This window comes from Trichosurus vulpecula, chromosome 2 (assembly GCF_011100635.1).
Source record: "Trichosurus vulpecula isolate mTriVul1 chromosome 2, mTriVul1.pri, whole genome shotgun sequence".
Lineage (NCBI taxonomy): Eukaryota > Metazoa > Chordata > Mammalia > Diprotodontia > Phalangeridae > Trichosurus > Trichosurus vulpecula.
In genome coordinates, this window is record NC_050574.1 from 364,209,891 (window position 1) to 364,232,170 (window position 22,280).

The 22,280-nt window shown below is 38.6% G+C and overlaps 1 protein-coding gene across 1 annotated transcript in view; it reads right to left on the reverse strand.

Annotated features, from left to right (window-relative positions):
- The window catches only part of CMSS1 (cms1 ribosomal small subunit homolog), a 434,878-nt gene that overhangs the window by 168,576 nt on the left and 244,022 nt on the right, over positions 1-22,280 (reverse strand). The gene's annotated exons all lie outside the window — the stretch shown is intronic.

The following is a 22,280-nucleotide window of genomic DNA, read 5'->3' on the forward strand; positions in this document are numbered from 1 at the left end:
TCTATCACCTAAATCTGTAAATTTCAATAGTCAATTGCGGAAATGTACTTGTTTTTCCTTAGTGTGATAATGGATTGTTAATTTAAACAAAATAAAATGTGGTGGAGTCAAAAGGAGCAAACCAAAGTCCTTGAAGCATATATCCATACTGCATGTCTGGCTGTGGTTTCAAAGAAATCTGGATGAAATAACATGATTCATATGTGAAAAGGCTGGCTATAAACAAAATTTAGGACTGCTCACTCATAAAACAGCCAGTTTTTGCTCTAAATATTAAGTAAAAATGAAATTATTTCCTATGAGATTGGCATTTGGGTGTTTTGCCTTTAAGATTCTAAAATAAAACTTGTGAAAAGAAGACTTGGGTTTCTGGGGGTAGGTAAGTAGCGCTCCATAACATCCTCCAACTCCCAGTCAGCTTCATTAAAATATGACGTTAGGGGGAAAAAAAGGGGCAGGGGACTGTGCTTTTTGAAACCAATAAAAGTAGATTCAGCTAAATGAGATCACTCACGTTTTCCCATCTTTGCAAGAGCCATTTAGGAAAAGAAACCTCCTTAACATTGGCTTTCCCAGTTATTGGATAAGAGTTAATAGTCAAGAAGCGTAGAGGCAATGAATGGGTTTTGTGGGCCAATTAAATACGGAGACTAAGTTAAGGAGTTGGGGCACTGAAGAAAATGTTTACGGTGAAGGCTTTACAATGTCATGAACATTAGTCCTGCCCTTCAGTGAGACAACAGTGAACTCCATGAGCCATAACATACAAAGGGGACGTGGGAATGAGAAGTTGGAAGCTCTCCACAGCTGCTGCAGCCACATCCATGGGCTTCTCATTGGCTGTTGCCTGAGGGGTGGGGTAGAGAGGAAGAATTCTTTGGGGGCAAGTTCAGACAGTGAATAGTTCAAGGATACTATAGCCTGCTTGGAAACGGACTGATGTGAAAAGACACACACACACCACATAGATTGTAGCTGTTAAAAGGTGGGATTGATTCCATCAACTTGCCAAAGCAAGGCACGTTCCCCACTTAGAAGGCACAGCACATTTGATATTCCCCAGTTATGGCATGAATAGGGATTTTATTGTCCTTCCTTGTGAAGACATGATTTGATTTTCCAAAGTCATAAATGGCTGAAGACTATCATGCAGTAAACACATGCAATAAAAATAAGTCAGTTACTGAGTACCACAGTTGAGGGTTTTTCTCAACTTTTTCTTTAATGTCCTCATTTGCCTTACTTTGGGCGGTATAAAAATGTTACTTTTATCTAGGAAAATCATCATATAGATAAGATTTTATTTATAAAAGGAATAGAAACTGTAAGTACCACAATTAGAGGTTGAGAAGGTCTTTCTATACACTCTAAGTTTTCATCTAATGATTCTGATGAAATGTGAATCACAGGCTTTCAGTATTGAGAGGTTTTTTTTGAATTGGCAATTTCTGCTGTTTACCTTTTGCTAATAAAGAAATGATTTTTACCTATCATCTACTTCATAAAAGTTTCATAAAAATTAAAGAAAGTCTACTTAAAATTTTTTTTCTAATGAGTTAGAGAACTGGAGTTAATTTGGAAGAAAGGAGTGATATTGGTCCAGGAATTCTAATGTCAAGTTATTTGCTTTTTTACCCTAGGGTCCCAATATCTTGTTCCCCCCACTCCCACCTCCACTCCTTCCTTCTATTTCTAAGATAGATGTTGATGGGCCATGCAAATGAATGTGGCTGGTGGGCTATGTAGGGATGACAAATGAAACATTGCAATGGGTATGTGCATTCACAGATGGAAAGTGACTTGGCATTTTATCCTGTCTTGGTCAATTTTGGTTGCAAGCCTGTGGCACTTTAAATTCCTTGTTTGTATGCACTTCATAAGATCTATGAAATGTAGCTACTTACTGAACATTATGACAGGGAAACTAGAAGAACACCAATCTTGTTCCAAAGAATATAGTATGTGACTGAAAACATGTTATCAGGTCTACATACCAAACAATATTTTATAAGTAAAGGAGGCATTATACATCTTTTTTAAAATGAAGAGCGTCAGGATACTGGAATTTTTATTTTATAAATGCTCTAAACCACTTAAAGGAGAGGCTAATGGAAAGAAGAAACATTTTGGTATTCTTTCTATTAGACCTCCTTGACCATTCACTCCTTCATGCAGCTCCACCCCTAGTCAGAATACAGCTTCAGGTAAAAACCTGATCTTTACTTAAACGGCCAAAACAAAACATAGATTTGATATAGTGGAAAGTGTGCTAGATTGGGAGACAAGTGACTTGGATTCCAGTCCTTTCCCTTCTACTAGTTAGCTTTGCAATTTTGGACAAGTCATTTGATATTTCTGAGCCTTGGCTTCCGGTTGTTGGAAGGAGGAATCATCCTTCAGGCAAAGGCTGGACTAAATAGTCTCTGAGATCCCACCCAACCTGGGCGTCTGTCAAATGATGGGATCAGACCAGAAGAGATCACTTCAAACTTGAAAATGCTAAGCCTCTCTCTCTCCAAAACAATAAAACCAAGCTACTTCATAAACATAAACACACACACACACAATTTTAAGTGGAGTAGAGATGGGCAGGAGAGAATATGGGAACTTTTACTAGGGCTACTGAAAAGATGGAGAATTGTCATTTTAGATGTAGTCTACTGCTCAAATTCATTTCAGGCCTATTGCAATGAATCACATAGCCTAGGTTCCCAATGGAGAAGCATGTAGCTCTTTTCACATGAGTATGAATCCCTTATTCTCTAGAAATTCCACAGGCTCATACATGTCATGCCTTAAGTTTTGTGTCTTAAAATACTGTTCTCTTCAAAAAAATCACCTTGTGTAAGGATTTCAGGAACAATCTGGTCCAAAAATACCTGAAATGAGCCTCCACTTGACAAATCTTTATCTAGCCTTCGCCTGAACACCTACAAAAAGGGGAAAGCTAACACTTCTCAAGGCAGCCCAGTTGTTCAGATTTGGAGAGCTCTAGTAGTTAGGAAGTTTTTCTTAACATCAAGCCTAATTTGACTCTTTACAACTTGCAACTCTTCCTCCTAGTTCTGCCCTAATTCCTCTTCAACATGATAGACCTTCAAACACTTGATCATATAAGCCTCCCGCCCCCATCCCCGGAGTTTTCTCTTCTCTAGTCTACTTAACACTTCCCTTATATTTAGACATGGACCCTTTTGGTGGCCTCATGAAGCTTATGGAGCCGTTTCTAGAATGATGTTTTAAAATGCACAAAATAAAACAAATGAGAAGGCAGAAAAGAGCCATGAACTCAAAATTAGATGACCTTCGTTCTAGGCCTTGCTTTGTGTGCTTTTAACACGACATTGGACAAATCTTTTATCTTTTCCAAGCCTCCATTTTTCCCCACATGTAAAGTGAGAAATTAAACTACATAGTCACTACGGTTTCTTCCAATTGTAAAATACTATAATTATTATTATATAACTTATGCTAATTTACATTTTTAGAATTAAAACTGGATGACAATTATAAGAAAAGATGTCCCTCTAAACTGGCCCCCATCACTTATGCCAGTCTAAACAATTTCAAAACTGAATGGGCCTCTATTATGCAGATGGCACTATGGTAGCAAATCTAGGGGTCTTTCTTATGAGGAAAAGGAAGATTGTCTGTGACTATAATTCTAAGACATTCAGAATGGTAACATGGCTCTTGGAATATGAGTTCTAGAAGCTGCCATTTTGTTAACTGTATATAGTACCCTAAAATGTTTGTGCTATCAAAATGCTTCAGTTTACTGTTTGCCTGGCCAAGCTCTGCAGTTTAAAATGACTGTGAAAAATGTTTTATTTTGCTTATCCACTTAAGTCAAAGGCTTTTCCACTTTATAGTGAATTTGAAAACTGGTCTTGTTTTTCATCTGAGTTTAAAGGACAATTTCAAGCACTGGAAACTCTTCTAACTAGACATATAGGAAACAAGTAGGCCTCGGACATAATGGCCTCAAGAACTGAGGCACCTTCTTTTCTACTTGAAATCAGTAGTGATTTGCTTTCCAACAATTTAAAATAATGGCATGCACTTCAACAGAGCTTTGAAGTTTATTAATGACTTTCTACATTAACAATCTTATGAACAGACATTACAAGCGGTATTGTTACAATTTTAGAAAAATTAAGTTTTGATAAATTAAGGGTATTTTTCAGAGTTGTACAGGTTGTGAATCCCAGGGGCAGGACTGTAGCTTAGCTTTTTTTACTCCAAATCTAGGGCTCTTTCCAATATATCAGTCATTTTTCAGCTGTTTCCAACTCGTTGTGAGCCCATTCAGGGTTTTCTTGGCAAAGATACCAGAATGGTTTACCATTTCCTTCTCCAGCTCATTTTGTAGGTGAATAAGTTGAGGCAAAAAGGGTTAAGTGACTTGCCCTGGGTCACACAGCTAATAAGAATTTGAGGCAAGATTTGAACTCAGGAAGATGAATCTTTCTGACTCCAGGTACAGTATTTTATCTGTTGTACCACCTAGCTGCCCACTGCTACTTTTCTAAAAACAGGTCACTTCCACAACTAAAGAAAAATGGTGTTCAACTTTAATAAGCATTCCTCATAATATAGGAAGTAATACTTTATTTTGAGACATTTTCATATTAATTTGAAGCTCTATTCATCAAGAAGCAAGCATTTATTAAAGACCCATTATGTGCCACTTTGCCAGATGCTGGGGATACTAAAACAAAATGAAGCTTATTATTAGCAATACAAGTCTTGCCTTTAGTCTTGAGGGTAGAGGGATGGGGGTGGGGTTCAGCAATCCAGTTAGTAAGTTTTCACAGAAAATTAAAACTGTGTCACAAGTCAGATTTACAAAATGGACCCCAGGTCACAAAATGGAGTCTACAAAACAAAACCAAATTTCCCCCACTCCTACCCATATATACCCGGGTGTAATGCATCAAAAAGGACAAATCTCTTCTGAATATAAACACAGGATAGGTGGTGTTTGTGATTTTTGTACTCAAAGATGTGTGAGTGGATGGAGAGACAAGGAACAATGGACCAGGCAACCAGGTGATGAAACTGTTCTAATTCTGCATGTAAGCCATCTTGTGACTCTGGGCAAGTCTTCTTGGCTCAGAGTTCATTCGTGAGAAAGGAAAAATAAACAAAATTCTGCCTAATACACTTTCTTTAAGAGGATTAAAAAACTGCACAGGTGGTAATGTCTTTATAGGCATTTCATAATGCTTAATGTTCTCTTAAAGAAGAAGACTACATAAACAGGTTCTTCCTTGCACCATCACCTCAGTATTTTTCCCTCTCCTTAAATCTCTTTCTCTTACCACCCACTGGACAAAGCTTAAGAACTACACCAGGAGAAAGAGGGCTGCAGACTTTAAAAAAAGTTAGAAAAAAATTTTTAAGGAAAGCTTCATTGTATTCTGCTGAGATTTAAATTCCAAAGACCAGGGTCTCTATACTTCCTCTATAGCTACACATTCCGTCTTTCTATTCCTAGCACTGCACATTGCGGCCATCAAGGGAGCAGAAGGTTTCTGAGAGGCACTAACAGGTTCAAAGGAACCTATCAGGGCACCTCATTTAAAGGATCTGAAAGGTTTGGTGGAAGGAGCAGGTCTAAGTTAACCTTGCTTGCCTCTAATAATGAAGAACACAAAGATCTTCACCTCAGAGTGGCTGGACCCCTTTAAAAGTAGCCTACAAACAGACAGAAGGCTGATGCAAATCTCTGTTAAAGTAAATTGACAAGAGGAAAACCAAAAAGTAACCAATAATCCTACAAAATTGTCTTGTGACAGAAACAATCTTCCACCATCCTGTAATTACCCGCTTATACACACAGATATACACAGAGATAGACTAGATCAATCTTCTGCCCCAAATTAATTCTATGTAATGAGACTGGATTAGTCTTAAAATTAAGGGGATTTTATAGAAAAGCGTGTGTCAATTAGTAACACCAAAACTATGGGCTAAGTAAACATCAAGACAGATACTCCATGGTAATAAATCAGGGAACACCCTACAAAACCTGCCTTGAATGCATTTACACATTCAATCAGAATATCTAGACACAAGCAAAGGCCAGAATTTAACACCTCTAGTTCTTGTGATATCATTGAAAGATTGTCGACTGAAAGTAATGAGTCCTACCTACCTTTTAATCCTGGACCTGCTACTGATTAATTTTGAGGCCCTGGACAAGTAATTTTTCCTCTCTGGGCCTCATTTCCAAAATGAAGGGGATGGACAAGATGACCTCTCAGGTTGCTTCCAGCTCTAAATATGAATGGCAGCAGCACACGCTTTCTATTCAAAGTTTGTTGTCTTGTTTCAGTTGTGTCCAAATTTTTGTGACCCCATTTGGGTTTTCTTGGCAGAGATACTGGAGGGGTTTGCCATTTCCTTCTCCAGCTCATTTTACATATGAGGAAACTAAGGCAAACAGTGACTTGCCCAGGGTCTATTCAAAGTTAGATAGTCAAAGGTCTCTGTTTTCTTTTCAACCAGTAGTATGTTGTCTTTTAGACTTGAAATAGGGTCACTACCCCTTCCCAGTTCTTTCATGTTTGATAAATTATTTGATCACAGGTAAGATAAACAGGTTTTACTAGGGGAGAGGGTATAGAATAGAGAAACATAAAAAAATGCCTTGGGTCCATGAAACTAAACTAAGACATGCAGAGTTGAAGCATTCCAAGTTTTAAAAAAATAGTTTTCAATGGCGAGACCAGACCTGTAATTTTCTGCAGTACACCATGACATCATGGTTTATATGGGGCCAACTCAATAAATCAAACCTTACCTAATTAGAGATTCTCCTGCAAATCTACATTATTAGAGCAAATAATTAAAACAGCCTAGGCTGTAATACAAGCCAGATCTGTTTACAAAAATGTTCTTTTTTCCTCTCCAAACTCTTTCAGCCTCACTCCTGCTTACAGATCTTTCACATTTAGTAAATTATAGACTCAGAGCTTTTCTTTTAGTCTGACTTCACTTTCAAGGAATTCTTCAATTAACTTTACGTTGCTTTAAGCTGTTCATCCAACGAGAAAACAATCTGTGGTTTCTGACTTCTTTGCGTGCCAATGGCTGCCATCCATGTTTGACTTTCAGACATACTGTCTTTTCTGAGCCAGGGTCTGTTTGCATAAAACCAGCTAGTTGTCATAGCATTGTGACAAGCATTATAGGAAAACAAGGAACAATACTTTGTGGTGGGTCAGTGGGTAGAAATAATTAACTACTACAAGGTTGACTGTCACTTTGGGGGGAGAGCATCACAACATCATTTGGAAGTAAAGTGGGAAGCATACAAGGGTACAAGTAAACCTCGGATTGTAGCTAGGTGTATTCTGTCCTTATCTGCAAGCCTTGCATTTCCAAACGGCATCTCTGGTTCTTAGACAGCTAAGTGGTACACCCTCTTGATGTCACTGGTCCTCTCTGAGAATGAAGGCTGAACAACGACAGTCTTCCCACACAATTTCTCTTCAGTTGTGCTTAATGGTTTTCTGATCGCCTCATGCGCAATTTTTTGTTGCTGCTCAGCCATGTCAACCTCTTATTGATCCCATGGACCACAGCATGCCAATCCTGTCCATGGGGTTTTCTTAGCAAAGATATTGGTTTGCCATTTCCTTCTCCAGTGGAATAAGGCAGACAGGGTTGATTAAGTGACTTGCCCAGGGTCACAGAGCTTATTATAAGTCTGAGGCCAGATTTAAACTCAGGTCTTCTTGACTTCAGGACCAGCACTCTATCCACTAAGCCATCTAGCTACCTCATTGCCTGCAAGTGCAATTAGTAATGTGGAAACTGGAGTGTTTTCCAAAACTGTGTGATGAATACCTTTGTTCAGAAGATATAGACTATAATAAACATGTTCCCAGGGTGAGTGAAACTAGAAGGAGAAAGCAAGTAAGGTAATGATGAAGAACTAATACTGGCCTTGCTGTGGCATCAGCATGATGGACCAAAGCCTGCACTTGGTTGGCAGAGTTTTCAAGAAGTCAGCATTACTTCCATGCCACCATGAAGCATCTGAGGAGTACTCTGGGAAAGGGCCTATTGATAGTGCAACTCAATTCAGCTAACCCTGAGATACCTGGAAGATTCTGTTCTTTTAGTACCATTTCTGAGGTTCTCATTCCTCCATGAGAAAGACCTCAAATTTCATAAATTGTTAACTAGATGTGCAGCTGTATAGTGACTTTCCTAGAAAGGCCAGAAAGAAAATCATCACCATTTTCCAAGGGAATCACAGGATAATTAACTCAAAACTGCAAGGGATCTTTGAGGTTTACTCAGGTCCAATATTTCAAATGTTTTAACAATTAGCTCTCCAGAATAAAAAGGACGAGTGATAAGTTTTAAAAATTTGATATGTGTTATTAACATTTTATCCACTACTTTCTTTGCTGCTGTTCAGTCTTTTTCAGTCATGTCTGACTCTTTGTGACCCCATTTGGGTTATTTTTGGGGGGAAGGATGTTGAAGTGGCTTACCATTTCCTTCTCCAGCTCATTTTACAGATGAGGAAACTGAGGCAAATAGGGTAAGTGACGTGCCAGATTTCAACTCAGGAAAAAGAGTCTTCCTGACTCTAGGCCTCCAACTCTATCCACTGGGCCACTTTGCTACCTCATCACTTTCTTGAGACTAGACAATCAACAAAACAATAAACAAAGCACTGATTGGACAATCAACCAAACAATAAATAAAGGACGGATTTGTAGTATTTGCTGATTTCTGAGGTGTTAATGTTCTTTTTTAAAATTTTTTTATTTATTTAATATATTTAGTTTTCAGCATCGATTTTCACAAGAGTTTGAATTACAAATTTTCTCCCCATTTCTACCCTCCCCCACACTCCAAGATGGTATATATTCTGGTTGCCCTGTTCCCCAGTCAGCCCTCCCTTCTGTCACCCCACTCCCCTCCCATCCCCTTTTCCTTTCCTTTCTTGTAGGGCAAGGTAAATTTCTACCCCCTATTGCCTGTGTATCTTATTTTCTAGTTGCATGCAAAAAAAAAATTTTTTGTTTTTGAACATCTGTTTTTAAAACTTTGAGTTCCAAATTCTCTCCCCTTTTCCCTTCCGACCCACTCTCCCTAAGAAGTCAAGCAATTCAACATAGGCCACATGTGTATCATTATGTATAACCCTTCCACAATACTCATGTTGTGAAAGATTAACTATATTTTGCTCCTCCCTAACCTATCCCCCTTTATTGAATTTTCACCCTTGACCCTGTCCCCTTTCAAAAGTGTTAGTTTTTAATTACCTCCACCCCCATCTGCACTCCCTTCTAATATTCTCCCCCCCCCCCCCCCGCTTTTTTTTATCTTCTTCCTTCTTCTTTCCTTGTCAGGTAAGATACCCAATTGAGTATGTATGGTACTCCCTCCTCAGGTCAAATCTGATGAGAGCAAGATTCACTAATTCCCCCCTCACCTGCCTTCTCTTCTCTTCCTACAGAGCTGCTTTTTCTTGCCACTTTTATGCAAGATAATTTACCCCATTCTATCTCCCTCTCTCATTATATTCCTCTCTCATCCCTTAATTTGATTTTATTTCTTTTAGATATCTTCCCTTCATCTTCAAGTGCCCGCTCTCTCTCTCTCTCTCTCTCTCTCGATATATATATACACACATACATATATACATACATACATACACATTCACTTATACATATGTATACATATACATATATACACACACATATATATGTATATATGTGTGTGTGTGTATATATATATACACACACATACATATGTGTATATATATATATATATATATATATATATATATATATATATATATATATATATATATATATATATATATATATATATGCATATTCCCTTCAGCTACCCTAATACTGAGGTCTCATGAATCATACACATCATCTTTCCATGTAGGAATGTAAACAAAACAATTCAACTTTAGTAAATCCCTTGCAATTTCTTTTTCTTGTTCTTTTTCTTGATTACCTTTTCATGCTTCTCTTGATTCTTGTGTTTGAAAGTCAAATTTTCCATTCAGCTCTGGTCTTTTCACTGAGAAAGCTTGAAAGACCTCTATTTTATTGAAAGTCCATATTTTGCCTTGGAGCACGATACTCAGTTTTGCTGGGTAGGTGATTCTAGGTTTTAATCCTAGCTCCATTGACCTCCGGAATATCGTCTCGATCTCTTAATGCAGAAGCTGCCAGATCTTGGGTTATTCTGATTGTGTTTCCACAATACTCAAATTGTTTCTTTCTGGCTGCTTGCAATATTTTCTCCTTGATCTGGGAACTCTGGAATTTGGTGACAATATTACTAGGAGATTTCTTTTTGGGATCTATTTGAGGAGGCGATCGATGGATTCTTTCAATTTCTATTTTGCCCTGTGGGTCTAGAATATCAGGGCAGTTCTCCTTGATAATTTCTTGAAAGATGATATCTATGCTCTTTTTTTGATCATGGCTTTCAGGTAGTCCAATAATTTTTAAATTATCTCTCCTGGATCTATTTTCCAGGTCAGTGGTTTGTCCAATGAGATATCTGACATTGTCTTCCATTTTTTCATTCCTTTGGTTCTGTTTTATAATATCTTGATTTCTCATAAAGTCACTAGCTTCGACTTGCTCCAATCTAATTTTTAAGGTGGTATTTTCTTCAGTGGTCTTTTGGACCTCCTTTTCCATTTGGCTAATTCTGCCTTTCAAGGCATTATTCTCCTCATTGGCTTTGGGGAGCTCTTTTGCCATTTGAGTTAGTCTATTTTTTAAGGTGTTGTTTTCTTCAGTGTATTTTTCTGTATTTTTTTGGGTCTCCTTTAGCAAGTCATTGACTTGTTTTCATGGTTTTCTCATATCCTTCTCATTTCTCTTCCCGATTTTTCCTCTACTTCTCTAACTAGCTTTTTCAAATCCTTTTTGAGCTCTTCCATGGCCTGGGACCAGTTCATGTTTTCCTTGGAGGCTTTTGTTGTAGGCTCTTCGACTTTGTTGACTTCTTCTGTCTGTATGTTTTGGTCTTCTTTGTCACCAAAGAAAGAATCCAAAGTCTGAGACTGAATCTGAGTGCGTTTTCGCTGCCTGGCCATATTCCCAGCCAACTAACTTGACCCTTGAGTTTTTCAGTGGGGTATGACTGCTTGTAGAGTTTAGAGAACTATGCTTCAAGCTTGGAGGGATGCGCCAGCTCTGCCACACCAGCACTCCTCCTTCCCCAAGAACCCCGAACCCGGACTGGACTTAGATCTTAAGCAGGCTCTTCACTCCTGCTATGATCTGCCACTTAATTCCTCCCACCAGGTGGGCCTGAGGCCGGAAGCAACTGCAGCTCTAGTTCTGTAGCTGCCCCACCTCTGCTGCCCCCGGGGCGGTAGGCAAACTGACTCCTTCCACTCCTGTACCTTTTCCCTCTAACCTTCTCTGTTGTCTTTGGTGTTGGCAGGTTGAGAAGTCTGGTAACTGCTGCAGCTCACTGATTCAGGGTGTTAGGGCACGCTCTGCCCGGTTCCTGGTCTGGTTGGTCCATGCTGCTCACATTGGGCTCTGCTCCGCTCCGCGCGGGATAGACCTCACCCAGAGACTATCCAGGCTGTCCTGGGCTGGAGCTCTGCTTCCCTCTGCTGTTTTGTGGGTTCTGCAGCTCTAGAATTGGTTCAGAGCCATTTTTTATAGGTTTTTGGAGGGACTCGCAGGGAGCTTACGCTAGTCCCTGCTTTCCAGCTGCCATCTTGGCTCCGCCCCCCCTCAGGTGTTAATGTTCTTACAGAAAACTTAAGAATCACTTTTGGAGGGTAGGAGCTGTCTCCAATGCAACCCTAGGTCCAACCCCTTCTCATTTTACAGATGAGAAAAAGGCCAGTGAGATTGGAGACCACTTGTCTAGGGTGACAGGGCTAGTAAGTATTTGGGACAGGATTCAAATTCTAGGTATTCTTTACTCCAAGTCTGGCACATTATCTACTATGCCATGCTAACTTTCAGCAGGGGACTGGGTGCAACATTATAGCTTTTCTTCTACAGCTGACCATGTTTCTCCTTTCCTTACCTCAAGGTTCTGAGCTCCTGCCTATGTAAGTCCTATAGCGTTTGGGGTACACCCTCGGTATAAAGCTAAGAGGTGATGTGTGAACAGGCAAGGGATCCTCTCTGGCCCCAGGAATACTAAATTTAACATTTCTGTCACTGCTCAGAGTATCTGGAAGGTGCACCCAGTATTAGTATTCATGGCAAGACACAAATCACTAAAATTCAAACAAACACAAAACCTGGGAAATAATCCAGTGCCTTGCTAAAAAGCACAACTTTAAATCCAAAGGGCCAGTTCTCTAAAAAGATTACTTAGAGCAAATCTTTCTTCCAATTCTAAGGGCCGTTGCTTAAGATATTCTCCTTCTTGCTTCTTTATTGTCCTAGCTACCTCTTTTCTTTGGGTTAGGGCAAAACATTCAGGAATTTTTTTCCCTAATGAGGCTTCTTATTCCTGGTCTGGGACTTGAAATTTCCTGTTGAACCCTTTGGAGCCACTATCTTGTTCTCAGAGTAAATGATAAGATACCTGACTTGGAAGACCAGAAATGAACTTAGGGAGTTATATCTGAGGCAACAGGCATACAAATTTTTGCTTTTTACCAATTTCATAGGGCACAGAACATAAAGTGAACCCTAGCTTATTGCGACAAAAAATCTCTATCTTCAAAAAAATAATTCATTTTCTTTGTCAAAACAACACTGTAATTTCCTCAAATTATTTCTCTGCCCTCCAAACAGAATGTTTTGGGTTTTTTTTTTTTTGGAACAGGGAAATAGCATTAACTAAGATAGTAATATTGACCATATCTGACAGTGTGTCATTGTGCAACTACAGTGTAACAAGAAGAGGGAGATACATTTTATCAGTTGTCCTCTACTGTCCACTGGCCACGGAATTGAATTTAATGCGGATGTCTTTTAATGTTATTTTTCTTTACAATACTCTGGTCATTATGTGTATTATTCCCCTGGTTTTGCTTATTTTTCTCTGAATTAGTTCATACAAGTCTTCCCAAGTTTCTCTGAATCCTATTTGTGGTTTCTTATGGCATAATAATATTTTATCACATTCATATAGGAAGATTTGTTCAGTCGCTGCCTAAATCAGTGGGTGCCGCTTTTTATTTCTAGTTTTTTTCCCCTCCATCATAAAAATCACAGGATTTAGAATGTCTGTGGAGAGCAGCATTACTCCTTGCGTTTATTTGTATCTGGGAGGCCTTGGTAACAGTTACACCACAAATAATTAGTGATTGAGGCAGGGCTGAGGGCTCAAGCATCCAACTACCTACTGCTCTTCCAAACTTCCAGGGCCATAAGGAATTGTTATTAGCATACCTTGAAGGGAGTTGCCATTTCTGACATGATGGATGGACCTACGAACTGTGTGCAAGGTAGCTCTACTGGAGGAATTTTTCTATTGGCAGAGGCAGTTGTGTTGTGTAACATCTTTTCTGATGTTTCGTGACTATGAGGGAATGTTTTAGGTCTCACTGTGAAACTTGTAAAGATTTTGCTATTGAATTCTTGCCCATACATTTGTCTTCTAGTATAAAACAAAAGTCTCTTAGAAAACTGTTCTGATCTGGATGGAAAAAAAAGGCATTTGATTGCTTTTGTTTCCTTAGCATGTAAATACTAAAGAATTATTTCAAATATAAAAAAAAAACCCTAGAGAATTGTAAAATAAATGAAGATAGAATGATAGATGATAGAAAGATAGATGTTTGGCGATTGAAAATAAACCGCAAAAGGTAACAAATTGATATTCAATTCTCCAGGATTAAAAACTTTAATTGCAAGGTATGTGAATATAGTAGGCAAATTCTTGTTATGATAAGGTTTCTCGAGGAGTATATAATTGCAGGGTCACTTCTGATTATGATCGTGATGGAGTCAAGGGTATATTACTCAGAAAATAAAAGTACAAATATGGTACAAATATTTCAAGTTATTTAAAAAAAAATCTGGCCTTTAAGTTCAAAGTGTAGACCTCACAGAATTCCTCCCATCAATTCCAAGCATACAGAAAATGAGACTGAAATGAATCCTGCAGCTACATGACAGGACGATGAAAAATCCTATTATTATGAAACTTGGTGATAACAGATTGAAATAAAAATGCAGTATTGCCTAATATGAATCATACAAGCAAACACATATCTTCTTACATTTGTACATCTCTAAAGATCTTGGTTATAAAATAGAAAGGCAGCCTATGGTTGAACCTACAAGAGAATTTCAGATTCAGCAAACTGATGATATTGTCATAGGATCCTAGAATTTCGGAGATGGGAGGGACAGTAGAGCTCACTACCCAGTCTGAGCCCTTCATTTTCCAGATAAGTGAAGTGAAGTCCACAGAGGCTAAGTGACTTCATCAAGGTCAGTCACAAATGTGGACCATGCAAAGGACTATGAACTTACTATGTTTTATTTTGTACTAGAATTATTAGAATAGAAGCTCATGAGGACAGGGACACTTTTGTGTGTGTGTATGTACGTGTGTATGTGTGTGTGTGTATACATACGTATATAAGTGTATTTCCCCCTCTTCCATTCCCCGCCTCCCCGCTCCCCAATTACTGGCTCAGGATTCTTCATGAAGTATATATTTAATACATCTTTTTAAAAAGTAGACCTGGGACTAGATCTTCTTTAATACTATTTTGACATTTTGATGACGTTATTGGCTCCCCACAAAAATAACACACTATGGAAATGTTGTTAAGAGTTTTCACCCTTGGGTGTCTTGTGTCCTGGTCCATTGGTGCCTTGGACTAAGACATTCAAAATTGGAAGGAATTTCGGGGTCCAATCCTTACGCGAATCATGAATCTCATCTACAATGTGTCCTTGTCCACTGGTAATGAAACTACCACTCCTTATTCCATTTCTGGAAAGCCTTAACTACCAGGGGAGCAGTGCTGACCCAATTCAGAGGGAAGCAGTTTAGGCAAAATGCTCAACAAGTTCCATGGCCCGGAGTCCTGGTTTTTCCCCTGAGACGCTCTAATTAATCCATCCCCAATTTCTGAATCAATGGGCAACAGATTTGTTGGGATGGCTCTTTTTCTAGTATTTCATTCACCTTCTCTTTATTTAGTAGTCATATAAATAATAAGAAAATGGAGACCTTTCTAAATGTTACCATCCCTCCAGGCCCCTTCCCCCCAAACCACATTTCCCTTGCATGACACATAATTTGACCAGAGATATGGATCCAAATGAGCATTTCTATAGCTCGTTATGGAAAACCATATGGTATTTAAATATCTTTCCCCAGAATTAACTCATGCCTGGGGTCTCAAACTACTGAATTTGAAAAACCTATAAAATTCTTATTAAAGCTGTTATGGTGCACCAAAATATAGCCTAAATCTCTGGCAAAAACCAAAATGATCCTCAAGGTAGTTGTGAATTTTAACTGCATGATGACCTATTTCTAAAGCTTTCATTCTATGGCAAATTTTTGCTTACTATTTTTAGCCAGCAAATAAATCTCATGTCAGTACTGGGCAGCATGGCCTAATGAATACTTGAGTAATAGTCAAGAGATTGGTCTATTCCTGAATGTGCTGCTGAATGTAGGAATAAGAAGAGTAGGCTTCCAACTTTTTCCACACTTGATAATCTACAGTAACACATAACCTACCCAGAAATCAGGAATGTAGGAGGCTCATCCATCCAAAAAAGAGTTGGAAATCAGGAAAATGAAAAATTGAGGGAGAAAAAAGTTTCTTAGCAGGCAAATTGGATTGCAAAGGCCCAGCCGCTAAAGCCCAAGTATGTACTATGCCCACAGAAGGGCCCCTTAGGTCCTGACTCTGATTCCATTTACTTTTAATTTATACAAACATCTAATAAATATGGTTTCCAAGTTCACAACAACTTATAAACAGTTAAGTTAGGAGGAGGAATAGAAGCTGCTATACGAAGTGCAAGGCAAAACAAAACAAAACTACACACAGAAGAATTTTAAAAGCAATTCGTTTGGGGCCATCTAATGTAGTGGCAAACTTTAAAGGGGCACAATCAAAAGGGTCAATGATATCCACAGTCTTTGCTGACTGGGATGGGCAGGGAGAGGAAAGGAAGAGTTCTTATCCATTTGTAGAACCTAGGAGAATGTCTAACATTTAATAAATTAATTTTATTTTGAGCACTTAAACTAGGGGTAAACGTGCATCATGACATGTACTGCAATACTTTTACGTGGAACTTGCTATAGGGTCTTGCTTGTCCTGGCTAATATAACAGCTAGAGCTGAACTGACCATTGGAAGAGGATGGTGCCTGGATTAAAAAGTCAGTGCATTTAAGTTTCGAAAATCCAACACAGCCTTTTTGTTTTCTTTTACTGGGCAAACCAGATGCCTGCATTTCTGATGGCACCTTAGCTACACCGAAACATTTAATTTAGCATGAAGAACTTTGAAAATGTTATCCCACTTGATTTTCATGACAACTCTGGGCGGTAGGTGCTATTATTATCCCCATCATACAGCTGACGAAAGTGAGGCAGAAAGTAAGTGGCTTGCTCAGGGTCATACATCAAGTGTCTGAGGGAGCATTTGAATGCTCCTCCCCCTGACTTCAAAGACTTCTATCCATTGTATCACCCAGCTCATGGTTTTGGGGGGAAAGATTCAACTCCTGTAGGCACACAAAGCATGGGCTTTGGGGTTTTAATTTTAGTGACAAGCTGAGGAGGAAGAAAAAAGAAGGGGCTAAGATGGGAAGGAGTATAAAAGTTATTTTATTTTCGTTTGAGTAACATCAGGCAAATACTGAGAGTGGGTATCAAGTTATAGATTCTATATCAATAGAAAGTTATGAAGGGACCACAGTGGATTGATTTCCTAGGGTTTCTGTCTAGGTGGCACTTTTTAGAATAAATGGACTGAAGAGCTATGGCTTAAGTGCATCAAGAAATAGCCTACAGAAAGTCAACTACATGCAAATGACTACCACCAAACAGCTAAAATCAGGTGGTTTGTTTTAACTATTTTTAAAAAATATTTGAATGGGTGAGTCAGAGGACCTGGTTCAGTTCCTAGCCCTGATCCTTACTACCCGATTGACCTTACACCTCTTTAGGCTTGTTCCCCACCTAGGTAGAAGGAGGGGATTAGATCACCTGATTGTCCTATGATTCTGGCCAAGTCCTTTCATCACTCTAGGCCTAGGTCTCTTCATTTGTAAAACAGGAGAGGTTTGGGCCAAGTAATCAAGTCTAAGGCTTCTTCCAGAAATAGATGATATGAGCCTATGAACCTTCCCCCAGTTCAACCCATAATATCTTCATCAAATCCCTGGACTTTCATTTTAAAAGTGTATTTTATAAAACCCAACCTACATAGCTGACTGATTTGTTCAATTCATTAAAATGAAGCCCATTCTCATTTTTTTTTAAACCAAGAATAAAAAGGAATATTTTGCCAAGAGCATGGTAACTGACTCTTGCTCTAAAGACCAGGCCTCCAGTTTTTAGAAGGATTTTTTTTTTTGGTCTGGCCATTTTTCTGTCTTTTCAGACTCTTCTTGACCCCATCTAGGGTTTTCTTGGCAAAGATACTAGTGTAAATTGTCATTTCCTTCTCCAGCTCATGTTAAGATGAAGAAACTGAATCAAATAGGGGTTAAATGACTTGCTCAGGGTCCATCTCCAGTTGTCTTGATCTATATCTTGCCACTGGACCCACATGGCTCCAGAGGAGAGAGTGAAGCTGGTAACTTTGCACAGCCCTTAAATCCAATTCACTTGCAAGTCATGACATCTCCTTCCTGATGTCATGGTCCTCCAGGTCGTCCAGACTCCAGGCCTGGTGCTCTATCCACCGCACCACCAGCTGCCGCAATAAGGATTCTACTGAAGTGTATTTTACTCTTCCTAGAAAAATCTTCCTTATTAGCATCATATTTATTTATCTATTTTTCTGATAAGCTGTCTTGAAATCATACTAACCAGAGTTAATGAACTATCATAAGAAAAGATCATTTTAATATCTATATCAAGTAACCCAAGAGTTACTCTATTGCCATCCTTCCCTGAAGCATTGGATTCAATCTAATAGGCACTTTAACCTACCAGAATAAAGTCATTGTCCTTTGTTAGAAATTGCAGAATTCTACCAGAATGGCAGGAATATTTTTATATAAATTTAATACCTGAACTTGCAATATAGCTTCTTTGTTTCTTTCTTCAGTGTCTGTGTGTGAGTGGACATTACATTTCTGAGTGTATTACAAACCACCATGGTGAATGAGAATATTAGCAAATAATGTTTTTTAGGCAAGAGCAGCAGAGTGCTGGACCTATGGTCAGAAGCCTCATCTTCAGGAGTTCAAGTCTACCCTCAGAAACCAGCTGTGTGACCCTGGGCAAGTCACTTAACCCTGTTTGCCTCAGTTTCTTCATATGGGAAATGAGCTGGAAAAGGAAATGGCAAACCACTCCAGTATCCTTGTCAAGAAAACCCCAAATGGGGTCATGAAGAGTTAGACACAACTGAAGAACAACCAAACAAGAAAATTCACTATTTCCCATCCAATGTGTAGTTATCATGGATGTAAAAGAGAATGACCCAATCAGCTTTCCTGCTCCAGTAAAAGAACTCAGTTTAGCTACCATCTTATCTTTATAACTTAGAAAACCCCCCAGAGCATGAGAAGTTGCCTTTTCTTTCCAGTTTGGCCATAATGAAGCAACAAACTACAATCTACTTCTCTAACCAGCTTAAAATAGTGAATACATCATTGTGGTCCCTTCTATCCAGTGATGGTGGAATTGGACTACATGGCCTCTGCTTTCCCCCTTTAAGGCTAAGATCTTAAGTATATAATTCTTATACTGAATGCTTTTGTAAGGGTACAAGTGTGCACATCTATAAAAAAAAAAGAATAGAGGCTTAAATAAATTTAAGTTTAGGTTGGATCTCATAGGACACAGAGCTAATACCATCTCATGGTAAGTATAGGAAAAGCAGGCTGGGAAACGGACCACTGGTGGAGGAGAGTCAGAGTGAAATATATCATTGGCCACTTGGTAGTATCAGTCAAGTCCTAGTTTTAGCTCTTCAATGCAATTGGCCTTATTCTGCAGAGCTCTACTTTCATCTTAACCCTTTGGCCTCAATACTTATAACTCAGCAGATTAATGAACACATATTTATTGAGCCACCATTATAGAACTGGAAGCACTCTACTAAGGTGCAAATGACCGGCTTCCATCACAGTAAGAGTTTCCCAAACACCAATGTTGCACATTAGAAAAACAATCTAATTTCCTTAAGGAAATGTAAAGGGGCAGAGAGAGACCTGGCTTGGAATCCCAGGCTTGTTGTGCACTAAATATGTCACGTTGTCAGGTAAGTCACTCCATCTTTTTAAGGTTTAGTTTCCTCAGTTTTTAAATACCCTGTGAGGTAGGTAGTAATGTAGATCAAATGAGATAACAGGACTTTATGATGTATCTTAAAATGCTATATAACTGTAGGTTTTTATTAATAAGAAAAAATGAAATGGTTTTGTCATAATAGTATGCTCTGTCATCTCTTTAATTGAGCTTTATCCCAGAGGCCCAACTGTCTTGGAGTGAAATAAAGGGTAGACTTCTTGCCAATTAGGAAAAAAACAAACATTTAAAAATTTCTCCATAGGCCAAGTGAAAGCAAGCATGATAAAGGAGAGAGGGAGAAGGAGGAAAAAAGGAGGAGAGATGGAAAGAAAGAGGAGGGGAGAGAAAGAGCAGAGGGAAACAGACAAAGGAAGAGAGGGAGGGGAAGAGAGGAGAGATGGTCTCAGAGCCAGAAAGGCTTGGGGTCCAATTCAGTCTCTGACATATTCTGGCTGTATGACCCTGGGCCAATCCCTTGCTGTCTCAGGGCTCCAAGGTGACTCCTCTTAGATATGGTGATGAATAGATGCCTAACTGCACCAGTAGAAGGTATTCTGTAACTAGGTTCCTATGATGACAAAATCATGGGTCTGAACCAAAATAAAATGTGAAATAGTCTAGACACCCACATAGTACACATCTGCCACAGAATATGCAAGATTGGGAAGACAGCATGTGTAATGGAAAGGACAATGGACTAGAGTCAGGGGTCCTGTGTTCAAATGTCAGCTCCTGCACTTACTAGCAATATGAATATCTTGGCTTTGATTTTCTTTTTAATAAAATGAAGAAAACATCTGTGTTTCCTTCCTTATATGATTATTATGAGGAAAGGTTTTGTAAACCTTAAAGTAATATACGAACGTAATTATTATTAATTGTTTATGTAAGGGTGAGTATTTTCCATTCTATTGACTACCGCAATATGTCAAAGATCTGTAATTTTGCTGGCGTGGGAACTCCTTCCTCTGAAGCAGATTACAACTAATCTATATCTTCTTACTGGAGAGTCACTTGAGGTTTAGAAAGGTTAACCAACTGGCCCAGAGTAATAGAGCTAGCAACTGTCAGAGGCAAGATCTGATCCTGTATCCTCCTCCTTCAGGATTCTATCCACTATACTGTGACTGACGTTTAATTGAAAAACTATGTTCAAAAATGTTACAAATGGTTAATGAATTAGTAACAAATTGTGACTCAAAATATCAAATAGCGGCCAATATGGGACACTGTTCACAAAACTAACAAAGTCCATCCAGAGCAGGAGTTCTTCCCCTCCCCCCCTTTTATTGTCATGGAACTCTTTGAAAATCTGGAGAAACCAGTGGACCCCGAAGGACAAACAATAAATGTACAAAATAAATTACATAGGATTACAAAGGAAATCTATTATTTCTAAACACAATTATCAAAAAGTAGTGGGGTTTCTTTTAAAGTTCATGGGTAACAGGTTAAGAATTTTCCTTTTAGAAGAACTCCAGATTTTCATCAAACAGTTGAAAACCACAGTTTCCAAGGACTTATTTTGTTGTTTGTTTCATCGTTTTTGATTTTATGTTAACTATATACATCTACAGGATCAAAGGATTTGGAGATGGAAGGGACCTTGTAAATCATTTAGTTTGGCCCTCTCATTTTGTATGAGAAAACAAACTAAGAGTTTCAATGACCTATCAGTGGTCACATGGATAGTAATGGCGGGGCCAGGATTTGTTATCCAGGCCCTTTAATACAAAATCAAGTTTTCTTTGATTATACCAGGCTGCCTTTTAACTCTCCCTATTAGACTACTGACTCATTGAGGTCAAGGACTGTGTTATATTCATCACAGCCTCAATGCCTAGGGTTTATTCCATGGAGAAAGCAGTTAATAAATGCTGTAAATAATAAAAAACAATATAAATAAATGCTACAAATAACAAATAATAATAGATAAGTAAGATAAATTGATTGAATAAACAACAGTATAGGTTTAAGGTACAGTTCTGCTGAAATATAAAGCCTCTTTCACTTCCTTAAGAAATGTTTAAAAAAGTGATGCTTTACAAACTTTCAGTATAACTAGATTATGCTGACTTTCATCTTGTATGTTCCCCTTTCTTGGCCCATTAGGGTGAGAAGGCTTCTGAGATCAATTCTGTGGGAAAATGCTGCTTGAGAAATTGCTAAGACAAAAGTTTACAGTATTTTATAAAAATAGCAGTACTTTACCAAATGGAAAATTCCTTCAAATTCAGAGCTATTCCAATCAAGTTGCCTTACCTAGAAACAAAGAGAGAGAAAGAAAAAAAAAAAACTAGTGAGAACCAAATACAGGCTCATACCTCCAGAATACTAAAGACTCCAAAACAACATTGCACAGGTATCTTAACAAATGGCAGACAATCCAAAACAAACAGAAGCTTTACCAGTGGAGGAAATAGTAATTTCTATAGAAACATTCATTAATGCTAGAAAGGAAACTGCAAGCATTGAGCAAACAAGGGAGAAAGGAAATTGTGTCTGATTCCAAATCACTTGGCTCACATATACAATCAGGGTACTAGCCTGTAAAATGCTGCTGTGTTTTGGGGCAGATAAAATGTACTGTGGCAGCATGGTGTACTGGCAAGACAGAACGGGCCTCCAAATCAGGAAGACCTTGGTTCAAATCCTACCTCTGACACATAGTGGTTGTGTAAGGTCCAGACCAAAAACATTTGAAAAAAAAAAAGCATAGCTAAAAAAGGCTACACTGTGTGGTAGTGTATGAGATACTCTATTCCCATGACCTTTGGTTACCATCCTGAGAAGAGACTGCAAAATACTAAAACTCTCAAATATCCATGTCTCCTTGTGGCT